General features: G+C 47.2%; 2 long non-coding RNA genes across 2 annotated transcripts; both read left to right on the plus strand.

The window, feature by feature from the left end:
• Nucleotides 1-175: 175 nt before the first annotated feature.
• Nucleotides 176-1641, plus strand: LOC144385377 (uncharacterized). Its single transcript, XR_013451637.1, has 2 exons — nt 176-270; nt 794-1641. It is a non-coding gene; the product is annotated as an uncharacterized LOC144385377 (long non-coding RNA).
• A 7326-nt stretch (nt 1642-8967) lies between these two features.
• LOC144385376 (uncharacterized) lies at nt 8968-11038 on the plus strand. Its single transcript, XR_013451636.1, has 2 exons — nt 8968-10056; nt 10156-11038. It is a non-coding gene; the product is annotated as an uncharacterized LOC144385376 (long non-coding RNA).
• The last annotated feature ends 1826 nt before the right edge of the window (nt 11039-12864 follow it).

Here is a 12864-nt window from a genome sequence, read left to right on the forward strand (position 1 = left end):
ACCGACCAACAAGGCGGCCATCTTACCACAGTCAGCTCGCTCACCCATAACATTGTGTTGATGGTACATGAACGTTTTTAATAACCATAACTCGCGTACGCAGTGTCATAACTACATCTCTGATGTTTATGACAAACCAACCCGTCTAAAAAATGTATCTATGGTGTGAACTGATCCGAGACCAGCCTCCCCGCCGGTCCCTGCCCGCTGTGATGATGCGCGGACTCCAGCAGGGGGCAGCACGGACGTTCAAACACGGAGACAAACTGAGTGAGGACAAACAAGCTTACTTTCACTTTACGTACGTATGATGTCGTAGTGATAGAGCAGTGACACGAGTGCTGAGGGCTATTGCGCGAAACCAGGATAAGGGATATTCAGGTTATCCTGGATGAATTTAGCTTTGACTTGGTTAACAGCCAGGCTAACAGCCAAGCTAACACCCAGGCTAACAGCCAGGCTAACAGCCAGGCTAACAGCCAGGCTAACAGCCAAGCTAGATAGATAGATAGATACTTTATTGATCCCTCAAGAGGGAAATTTTGGTATCACAGCAGCATGTACAGGGAAGAAAATAGAATAAAAATATACACATTATATACAATATAATAAGATAAATATTAAATTAAATAAAATAAAATAAACTGAAACAAAAGAATAACCTTACAAAAGAAAGAGCAGCAACATAACAGCAGTACAGGGTTATTATTGTCATTATTTAGCCTGGGATGATTTATTGTAGAGTGTTGTTGCACTGGGCAGGAATGACCTCCTGTATCGGTCCTTGTGACAGCGGAGCTGAAGGAGTCTGATGGAGGACGTGCTCCGCTGTCCCTGCAGCAGGTGGTCAGGATTATCCAATATGGATAACAGTTTCTTCAGTGACCTCCCCTCCAACACCTTTTCCAAGCTGTCCTGTTTGCAGCCAACGATGGAGCCGGCCTTCTTAACACGTTTGTTAAGTCTGCTGGTGTCACCGGCTCCAATGCTGCTCCCCCAGCAGACCCCGGCAAGTACAAAGCACCGGCCGCTGCACACATGGAAGGATCGACGCTTCCTCAGGAAAAACAGTCGACTCATCCCCTTCCAGTAGACGGCGTTGAAGGATAACACCCAGGCTAACAGCCAAGCTAACACCCAGGCTAACAGCCAAGCTAACACCCAGGCTAACAGCCAAGCTAACACCCAGGCTAACAGCCAAGCTAACACCCAGGCTAACACCCAGGCTAACAGCCAAGCTAACAGCCAGGATAACATCCAGGATAACAGCCAAGCTAACACCCAGGCTAACAGCCAAGCTAACAGCCAGGATAACATCCAGGCTAACAGCCAAGCTAACACCCAGGCTAACAGCCAAGCTAACAGCCAGGATAACATCCAGGCTAACAGCCAAGCTAACACCCAGGCTAACAGCCAAGCTAACAGCCAGGATAACATCCAGGCTAACAGCCAAGCTAACAGCCAGGCTTCGAGTCCCACACCTGCCAATATGCTTTTCCCTTTTTTACTGCAAGTTGTAGGATATTAGAATAAAACTGACGACCCAGTTCATAAAATTAATAAAATGCATATAGTGTCCACCAGAATACAGCCATGATTCTGGAACTGTGTAATCAATAAAGTAATGACAATATTGTAAAACCACTGTAGTTCTGCAACTGTAATAGAACAATACCAATGTAGTTATGATTGTATTTGATGTAATGTGATCAACTGGAATGCATGCATGTAATACTTGAACAACAACTGGTATTGACTAAGGGCCGTTAGAAATCCGAGTTACATTGAACTCACCAGAAGACTCCCAGAGGTGTGGACACTGACTTTCACACCTTTAAGCATTGTTATAAATACCTGTAGGAACCATTGTTCTGGAGTTCGCTGGTGGAGGCGACAGACGGGCACTATGGGGGTCAAAGGACTGACCTCAGCTGAGATGTTCTTTTTACCACAACACCATGTCTTTTATTAAATACACTTTTCAATTAGTGAATCAACCGAGGCCCAACACAGGACACACATTAGACCTTTTGCTCTGTCGTGGTTTTTGTTTGGAAAACGTGACTCTTTGTGATTTTGCAGTCTGTGATCACAAGGCCGTGTTTCTCCGGGTTCCGATCCTCTCTCATGGGCCCAAACACCCCAAATTGATTTGCCTCGGCCCGTTAAGTGCTCTCTCTATTCTGCAGGGCTTTTAGTTCTAATGACGAACAACTTGTGAGCACTTTTAACAGTTCCTGTACAAAGACTTTGGTTTCCATAGCTCCCGTTAGCAGTTAGAAGTGGACTCAATCTTCCCTGCCACGGCTCACTGGAGATAAAACGCAGAAAGGCTGAACGGTTTTTGGCAAGAAGACAAAATAATTGAGTATCCTGTATAGTATTCTGAGTACCATGTTTAATGTTTTTTATATCAGAAAAGTTAAAAAAGCAAGGAGCACCTACTTTTCAGATCTGATCATTGAACATGCTCACAGTCCCCCACTGAACCAACCTGCAGATTCAACTCCAGGGAGATTTTTAAATTACTTTCAAAATAAAGTCCTGGAGATTCGGCTCCATTTCAACCACCCAAACCATCTTCTCTACCCCACGTCAGTGAAATGTCTGCTTGCACTTGTGAAATCATCCGCCTGTCCTTCAGACGGTATTCTCACTTGCTTTTTAAAAGCTGTATTTTGGACGGTTGCCCGTCACATCTGATCCATTAGTAACTGCTCCCTGTCAACGGGTATTTTTCTCTCAAATTTTAAACATGTTAACGTCACAAATGACCTACTGCATCCGACACGGGCCTGCAGTTTTAATTCTTCTCGATCTCAGCTCGGCTTTTCATACTGTGGACCACTGTGTTTTAACCAGCCGTCTAAAAATGATGTTGGGTTCAGTGGGTCAGCGTTGGACTGGTTCATTTCATATCTGTCACACACGTCGCGTCCTCACAGTCCGCCGATGACGGCTTGTATAAGCACTCATATTTCCACATTTCTTCCCACTAAAGCTCTTCAATCTGATCCGTTCTCTCGTAAACGTTCTTCCTTTTAATAACGGCCGTATTGTGCTGTGATAACGGAGACGTGAGACTCTAAAGGACGTAGTCAGAGACCAATCACAGCCTGCTGCTGCAGGAGGCTGCAAAGCTTTACACGCTGGTTTAGAAAAATGGGTCGACGCACGCAAGGAGGTGAAAAGACACGCAAGGGACACGCAAGGGACACATAAGGGACACGCAGGGGACACGCAAAGGGGGTCTTGCATCTGCGTTTCCTTGCGTCGCTCTGAAAACGCAGAAGCATAAACTAGGCTGAAGAGGAGGCGGAGGAGGAAGAGGGAGGGGCGGAGCTTGTGAGCGCCGCCGAGCATTTGGGGGCGAAATTCTCACAAGAACTCAAATAAATGCTCCGTCAGGTATAAAAACACACTGGGGGGGGAATGGATGACAAAGAGAGTCATTTTTATTCTTAATATTGATGAAAAGCAGAGGGGGTCAATCTGCACGTACGCACACACACAACCAAGGAAGCTACTGCACCTTTAAATGAACATTTCCAATCTCTACCAGGCGGCCTAGACGATAAAAGCAAAGCTGTTTGTAAGTATCTTTACACCAGAGTATATGGGCCTAAAGTACTACAAGCCTCAAGTACTACGAGTTCAAGTACTACTCAAAGCATCACGCAGCATCAGCCTCCAAGCAGCCCACCAGCTACAAACAACCAGCGGGGCGAGACTTCAGCCGACCACGTCGATGAGGCGTGCGGGACAACTGGGGACAAACCAACGCATGAAGAATGAAGCGTCCTCAGAACCGCAGCACACGAGGCTCCCAAACCGCACAAACAAGCACTAATATACACTAAGCGTAATCTAATAAGACGCTCAATAAGTCTGTTAGCTTAAAGTAAGTGATGAAATGTGCTGCGTTTCATATAAATCACATCTCAACCAAAGAAAGAGGTTCAGGTCACGTTGTGGATCATTTCACCACATTGTTGTTTAAAATGTATCTATTCTTCTTTTATAGCAGACAGATGAGTTCCACTCACAAGTAAATATAGAGAGACCTGTATTGCTCCTCTAGCTGACGACATCACCGGGATCATCAGCTAAAGCGTCCTCAAGGCACGCCATCCCTCTGATCAGCTTCAAAAATACGTCTTCATTCCCATTTTCTACAGCGCGGCGTTCAGCTGTGACGTCACTACCAGGTGGACAGAACCTTTGTTAGACTCAACAGCTCGTGGTCCGACCGGGGGCGACTGGTTCAGACCTCTGAAGGGGACTCCACGTCGGGGTCCCGGCCTCCACTGGAGAGCTGCAGCCTGCGAGGTCACGGTGACCCGGGTGAGGACCAATCAGAGGCCCCCGTGAGTGAGGGGGATCAGACGGCAGGAGAACTTCTCACGCTTCAGGAGACGCCGCGCCGGCTCGGCCAGCACGAAGAAAAAACAAAAAACAATCTGCTCCAGAAGAGCCGGGTCCTCCACTGAAATCACCTGGAGCCTTCTGGGTAACGGGTCCCATCAGCAGGGCGGAGAAGAACTGTAGCTGATGTCAGATCACCTCTACACACAGCCTGCAAAGAAAGGTCAGCCACTGTAAAGGTCAAAGGTCAACCATTCGAGCCTTTGTGGTCACATCCGGCCCCTCGTCACTACGAGTCCCCGCCACTGCAGGCAGGACGCTCCATGCAGAATGAATGCAACTGTACTTTTAGCAGTAGCCGTTAGCAATGGTTAGCACGCGCGCAGAAAGACCTCCTACTGCATCACGTCCCTGAGGACCAGGGTCTGTTCTGGTTCAGGCAAAGACCTCCTCCCCGAGCAGGCGATCACGTAAAGACACTTTTCTCTCCCTGGCAGATTTGTTTTGCAACATACGCACAAAAGCAGGAAAATAATGACGCGTTACTGATGAAGCAGCAACAACAGTTGGAAGAAATCAAAGACGACATGGCGTCCCTGACTCAGCGTGCACATTCCATCCCTGCAGTCTCAAACTGCTGCTGCATTACAATTATTGGATCAGTCACAGCAGCGGGAATATCTCCGTCTGCACACACGGCTTTGCTGCCGCGCACTCATCAATACACACAACTGATGCCCAAATAAAGACGGAGGTCCGTTTAACTGCTCGCAATGTGCGGTGTGGTGGGCGGAGAAAGGCGCTCTGTACGTCTGCCGCGGCGCTGCTAATGCTACGTACATGAGGGCCGAAGACCTCAGCCAGACCCTCTGAGACCTGAATCAGACCCTCTGAGACCTCAGCCAGACCCTCTGAGACCTGAATCAGACCCTCTGAGACCTCAGCCAGACCCTCTGAGACCTGAATCAGACCCTCTGAGACCTCAGCCAGACCCTCTGAGACCTGAATCAGAGCCTCTGAGACCTGAACTAGACCCTCTGAGACCTGAATCAGAGCACCTGAGACCTCAGCCAGACCCTCTGAGACCTGAATCAGAGCCTCTGAGACCTCAGCCAGACCCTCTGAGACCTGAATCAGACCCTCTGAGACCTCAGCCAGACCCTCTGAGACCTGAATCAGACCCTCTGAGACCTCAGCCAGACCCTCTGAGACCTGAATCAGACCCTCTGAGACCTCAGCCAGACCCTCTGAGACCTCAGCCAGACCCTCTGAGACCTGAATCAGAGCATCTGAGACCTGAACTAGACCCTCTGAGACCTGAATCAGAGCACCTGAGACCTCAGCCAGACCCTCTGAGACCTGAATCAGAGCCTCTGAGACCTCAGCCAGACCCTCTGAGACCTGAATCAGACCCTCTGAGACCTCAGCCAGACCCTCTGAGACCTGAATCAGACCCTCTGAGACCTCAGCCAGACCCTCTGAGACCTGAATCAGACCCTCTGAGACCTCAGCCAGACCCTCTGAAAGAAATAAACACAAACTGGACCTAAGAAGTCTCTCCTGGTCCAGCAAAGACCTCCCATTCAGTTGAGTTGGTCGGGTCAGAAGGACACAGTGTCCCTGCTACACACACACACATGGATACACACACACACACACACACACACACACACACACACACACACACACACACTAATCCTTCCTGGCAGCCTGAACACATTGGTCACATACATGCGTAATTGATGAGAGAAAAGCAGCTTGTTCACACTGATTTAATCATCAGTGTAGGTGTGTGTTTGTGTGTGTGGGGTCACCTTGTGTGTGTGTGTGTGTGTGTGTGTGTGTGTGTGCGTGTGATGGCAAACCGCTCTGTGATGTCACAGCAGGCGGAGCTCCGTGTGGATGAATGAGTTATGGTCACATGGTCGAGTGTCTTACTACTAAAGATGAGCGCTCTGTGACATCAGTCACTGACCCCCACGGACCAGGAAGTAAATCACCACAGTAACACGGAGGAGGGTAAAGGTCAAAGGTTGTCTGCTTCCAGGGGAAAACTGTTTGATCCTCCTGTGAAAAAAGAAGTCATAACTTCTGTACCTGAGCTTTTCGTAGTTTATTTATAAGAGTCTGTAGTGAGGAGTAAACTAAAGATATACAGCAGGGGTCTCAAACAGGTCCCAGTAGCTCCGGTGAGTCCCCATGAAGGGTGGAATATGAAAAGAGCATCAAAGTGTAACGTCACCATTCATAGTCTGATTTTCTAGTACAGTACAAAATATAAAGCTCCTCAACACAAGGTTTCAAAAGTCATTGTTTCAGGTTTCAACCCTTAAGAATCAAGCCTCACAGGACACGAGTCACCGGGACAGGACTCACCGGGACAGGACTCACCGGGACAGGACTCACCGGGACAGGACTCATCGGGACAGGACTCACCGGGACAGGACTCACCGGGACAGGACTCATCGGGACAGGACTCACCGGGACAGGACTCACCGGGACAGGACTCATCGGGACAGGACTCACCGGGACAGGACTCATCGGGACAGGACTCATCGGGACAGGACTCACCGGGACAGGACTCACCGGGACAGGACTCATCGGGACAGGACTCACCGGGACAGGACTCACCGGGACAGGACTCACCGGGACAGGACTCATCGGGACAGGACTCACCGGGACAGGACTCACCGGGACAGGACTCACAACAACTGTTCAGAGTCGGTTCAATCAGCTCGAGTTGGTTTGGTGAGACGTTTCTCACGGCTCTGCATGCAGCAGCTTTACTGATATTATAATGTTGTAAAGGAAAAGACGTAACACTACACAAAGAATAGTCTCGTATGTGAGAGCACGTCCACGATGGGGGACGATACGTCTATGAGGACAGGTGAGGACATATCTGATGGACTGTGAAGAAAAACGATAGCGTTCAAACAAGCAGTCATCTGGAAACGACAATACATCTAATCAGGCCTCAACATTCTCTCTTAACGTGTTTAACAGCCTGAGAAGTAAAAGCTCTTCTTCATCGACAGGACGTTGAGGAACTCGCGCGTCATCCAGGTTTTGATGTCGAACAGCTGGTTGTTTTCATCTGGCTTGATTGACAGATACAGTGAGTAGCGTTTTTCTCTCCATGCGTTTATGGTTTTATTAACTCACGGTGAGTTCAGGGACTAGGACTTTACATTTGTGTGTTTCCTTCACGTCTCCGAGGAAGACGAGCTGTTTCTCAGACTGCGGACAGAAGATGTTTGTTTTTTTGGAATATTTTAATTTGCTTATTGAAAAACAAGACGTGTTAAATAGTAATAATCCAAACTAAAATAATCAAACTAACTACGACTACTTTGTTGTTTTGATCGCTGGCTAGTGGACATGACCCTGCTGTATTTAAAGCCGCGGGCGGCGCCTTTTTACCCAGAAGCCCCAGCTGTGATCAGAGCTAGGTGTGGGTGTAGGTGATGAGGGGCAGCACCTGATGGGCTTTGTCCTCGTTCAGGTCGGACTGTGTTGTGGAAAGGTTTACTTCAATCCCGCTAAAGCTGTCTCCTATCTGCGCCGCGGCTTGAGTTACTCCTGCCAACCTGCTTACCGGCTCAGCCAGGGAGGTAGTATCCACACCGAGGCCCGAAACAACAACACCTCTTTATGTAATGGCCTCTAATCCTCAACCCTGTTTTGGAACAGAGATTATCCACAGACTTTCTCAGAAGAACACAATGCTGTCCTCCAAGAAGAAGTCTTCAGCTCACCTGTGGGACATGTTGCAGCCTGTTAAGGGGTCGAGGTCACAGCTGGTCCCCTTAACCGAGCTTCCACCTCCTTTCATGTAGGAAATGAAACTCTTCTGCAGGTGAATCCTGGTTCCAGGTGAAGATGAACGGACCTAAAACCATGTGGTGACGCATCAACCGGCATGAACCCCTGAACATGTAATAAATCTGTCTGGCCGAGCCTTTGAGACACATTACATCACATTACATCACATCATGTCATTTATCTGACGGTTTATCCAAAGCGAAAGAACATTTCAACCATAAGGACACAAACTCAGAAGAACAAGAAACAAAGTGCAATTTCATTAAATAAGCCAATTTACATCTTGCTATAGATGAGTGGCGTTAGAAGTCCAATGTAAGTGCTACAGTTAGTTAGTGTGTTGGTGGAGGTAGAGTCTGAAGAGGTGTGTCTTTAGTCTGAAGATGTGAAGGCTCTCTGTGGTCCTGATGTCTTCAGAGACCTCCTCCCACCATTTAGGAGCAGGACAGCAAAGAGTGGAGATCTAGTCGAGTGTTTTGCTCTCAGTGAGGAGGAACAAGCAGTTTATCACATGCAGAGCGGAGAGTGCGGGTCGGGATGTCGGGTTGGACCAGGTCCTGGATGGAAGCTGGACCCCATCCATTCAAATCAATTCAATTCATATTATTTTGTATAGAACCACCATCAGATAGAACCACCATCACATAGAACCACCATCAGATAGAACCACCATCACATAGAACCACCATCACATAGAACCACCATCAGATAGAACCACCATCACATAGAACCACCATCAGATAGAACCACCATCACATAGAACCACCATCCACAGAAGCCTGTGGGGAGGGAGAGCACAGAGACTTTAGGAGAGAGTTATGTTGGTTTATGATGACAGTAATATGATTAATATGTAAAATAATAATGATGATGGCAAAAACTCCCAGAAAGAAGCTGAATTAGTCATGTTCATTAATAAAACGTGAATTATTGTAGAACGAGAGCGTGAGAGAGGAGCTCGGTGTGTCCTAAGAAGTCCCCCGGCAGTCTAAGCCTATAGCAGCTTAACTAAGGGCTGGTCCGGACTAACCTGAGCCAGCCCTAACTATAGGCACAATCAAAGAGGAACGTTTTAAGTTTTACTTTAAAAGAGCTGACCGAATCTGCCCCCCGGACTGAAAGTGGAACCTGGTTCCACAAAAGAGGAGCTTGATGACTGAAGGCTCTGGCCCCCAGCCTACTTTTTAAAACCACAGGAACAACAAGTAACCAGCATCTATGGAGCGCAGCTCCTTGTAGGACAATACGGTGTTACAAGCTCTTTAAGATACGACGGTGCCTCACCAGCAAGTGCCTTGTAGGTGAGGAGAAGTACCTTAAAATCTATTCTTGATTAAACAGGGAGCCAGTGCAGAGAAGTTAATACAGGAGTGATATGATCCCTTTTCTTAGTTCTTGTTAATACACGTGCTGCAGCATTCTGAATCAGCTGGAGAGGCTTAAGAGATTTACAAGAGCAGCCTGATAACAAAGAATTACAGTAGTCAAGTCTGGAAGTGACAAACGCATGAACTAATTTTTCTGCATCACTTTGAAACATGAAGTTCCTGATTTTTGTGTTTTTTATCCCAGATTCCTGACGCTGCTGCTGGGTACCAGAGCAATTCCATCCATAAAAACTGTATCACGTGACAGCTGGCTTCGAAGGCGCTCTGGGCCTATCAAGATAACTGCTGTTTATTCTGAGTTTAGCATCAGGAAGTTGCCGGTCATCCAAGTTTTGATGTCTCCAGACATTCTTGAAGACTAACTAGCTGGTCGGTTTGTTCTGGTTTGATCGACAGATACAGTTGAGTATCGTCTGCGTAACAATGGAAGTTTATGCAGTATTTCCTGATAAGATCGCCCAAAGGAAGCAAATAGAGGGTAAATAAAATCGGTCCAAGTCCAGCGTGTCAGTATGCTTCTCGATAAAGTCATTCTCACTTCTGTAAATCTCTGTGTTTACATTCTGTGTGCCAACAGAGGACCTAACCGGACCAAACCAAAACAAACACGGGTAACCAAGGACCAGCTCAAGTTCTACAGAGGAGCCACAATGGAGAACCATAAGTAGAACCATGAGTCGAGAGACTCCAGGTCAGCTGAACTGTGTGAGAAGAGAAACTCCTCCAATGTTTGTGTTTGTTTCACTTCGTCCACACACGAGTTCACAATCTACAACCGCGAGCCCAGAAGGGATTTAGGGGATTTGTGGTGACAACAACAACAGGAAGTGTTTAACAGCTCTCGCCCACAGGGCAACCTGATGACATAACTGCTCCTTCCTGCTGGAGGACGGCTCCTCCGATGAACTTTGACCTTCAGAATCCACGAGCGGTGGAAACACTCAACGTGTCGTGGGGGGGGGCGAGTAAATGGTCAGAGGCTTTGAGGCTCATCTGGTGCCATAATCTGTTCAATTATTTGATCGATTCAGGATGGGCATCCAGCGGAGTGTGATCCCTCAGGGAAGACGCCACAGCACAGATTGCCTTGCGCTCACTTATCCCTCATTAGCTCGTTAGGTCTTAACAAGATGACGCCGCAGCAACAACACAGCAGGGGTTCCTCCTGAGGATTAACGAAGCGCCTCGGGATACACTTCACTTTGGTCCGTGAGGCTCACAGAACTCCGAGAGTAGGATGCGTTACACTTACAACGAAAACATTTAAGGCAAACATGTATGAAGTAAGGACGAGAGGATGAAGATGTGTCCTCTTCAACTGCATCAAAGGACACACTGCAATCACCACATCAGTGAGGATGTTTGCTGCGTAGTGAAGCTCTCGGCTCTGAAGAGTCTGCAGTGACTTTGTGATGGAAGCAGGTGATTCAACCCGCCAATAAAAGCAATGTTTCCTGCTGCACAGCCTGTAAGCGCGTTAGCCGTTAGCTGGGTAGTTAGCGGATGAGCTTCTTTGTGAAAAGACTAGCCGGGACTGGTCCTCCAGTCCTCATCGTGCTTGTCTTTGTAGGAACATACAAACACAAAGTCACATCTGAGTTTTTCTGAGCTTAAATCAATCAGTAGTTTGGGCCTGTAAACATCAGCAGAACTCATTACGGTGCCTGAAACATGAGAGCGTGAGTGTGAGCACGGGCTCCTGGTCTGATCCGGGATCAGCAGGACGCGGGTTCACATGTTGTTCATTGTGATATTATTTATTGTTCGTGTTGTTTACCATCATCGAAGCGGGTCTGTGTCCTCGCAGGAGGTGCTCGTGTCACGCCATCCTCTAATGAGATCCCAAACACGACTGACCGGAGCAGACCGCCCCCCCGTTCACACGTTCACCCAAATTAGGTCCAAAACCAGGTCAGAGTGTTCACATCCAGACCGGTGTCCTCCTCTCCTCAAACCCCCGGCCCGCTGATGGTGAGTTTATCATGAGGCCATTTCACATTAAAAGTATTATTTGACAGAAGGGCTTTTAATTTGATGGGGTTCACTTGACACATTTAATAACAGAATTGTTTCATTTATTTGTGTTTTTTTTATTGTATTATATTGTATAGTTTCCTAATCTTAAATTATGTATTTTTATCACCAAAAACCTAAATTCTTTGGCCGAGTCAAAAGAACCCGATTCTGATTGTTTTCTGCTCCAATGATTTTTATTTGAGGAGCAGTAAAAGTATAAAATACCGTTTAACAACAAAGACAAAAACAAAACGTTCTTATTGTTTGTCTCAAGTCTTCCTGTCTCTTCGATGTTGACCGACCTGTCCTCGATCTGTCTCTGGGGAACTGTTGGATTAGAGGTCTTTCTTCTCAGGAAGGTTCCTCACTGAGTGAAGTGATAAGAGCTCTTCTATTCTCTAATGCTTCAATGCTTCCTTACTCAGCTCCTTTACTAAAGGAAAGGAGATCATTCGGTCCATTAGCATCATTTTTGTTAATAAAGTTTTCCTTTGAACCTGGTCGTTTGTGTGTCTGCACGACTCACACTGTAACAACACATGAGACGCTTCTCTGCAGACGGACGTCCCCAACAAGCGTCTCCGTCCATCACAAGGACGCAGCTCAGTGGAAGAGGAGTCCATTCACTAAACACCACCTTGTCCTTTCCTAACTCCTCATCAACTCTCCTAACCACCTCCTCTTGACCCCATGACCTTCCCCACAGAGGTCAAAGAATAGTGGTTAGGAATAAAAAACATTAGGGGGTGATTTTTTGGACAATTTGAATGCAGCCCTGGACTCTGTCCTTGGGGACTTCGACTCACGATCAGGAGTTGGACAGCAGCTGGAAAGGCAGGTGATGTGTTCAGGTACCAGCAGGAGGTACGTTGACCTTTAAATCTAATCGTTGTGTTTATTGACGCCATTGTGTTTTAATCACTTCTTCTCCTCCTCCGTTAAACATGAGTGAGGTCAGAGGTTACTGTTGATAAAAAGGACCAGGTCAAAGTTCATCTGCTCTCTCCATCCAGCCTGATCTCCAAAACCTGTTCGTAAAAATGTCTACGAAAATCTTGAACATACAAATTTGTACTGATACAAATAAATACGGACTGCAACCGATGAGGTCACCATATTCACAGTGAACGGGGACCTGCGCCCCGTAAACAAGTCTAACCATGTAGAATAAACGTGTTATGATGCATCTATAACGAGAAATCAATGTTAACTTGTAAGAATAGAATACTAACCCGACCCCCTCAAAACATCCAACATGGCGGAGAGACGT

This window comes from Gasterosteus aculeatus, chromosome 12, assembly GCF_964276395.1.
Source record: "Gasterosteus aculeatus chromosome 12, fGasAcu3.hap1.1, whole genome shotgun sequence".
Taxonomy (NCBI): domain Eukaryota; kingdom Metazoa; phylum Chordata; class Actinopteri; order Perciformes; family Gasterosteidae; genus Gasterosteus; species Gasterosteus aculeatus.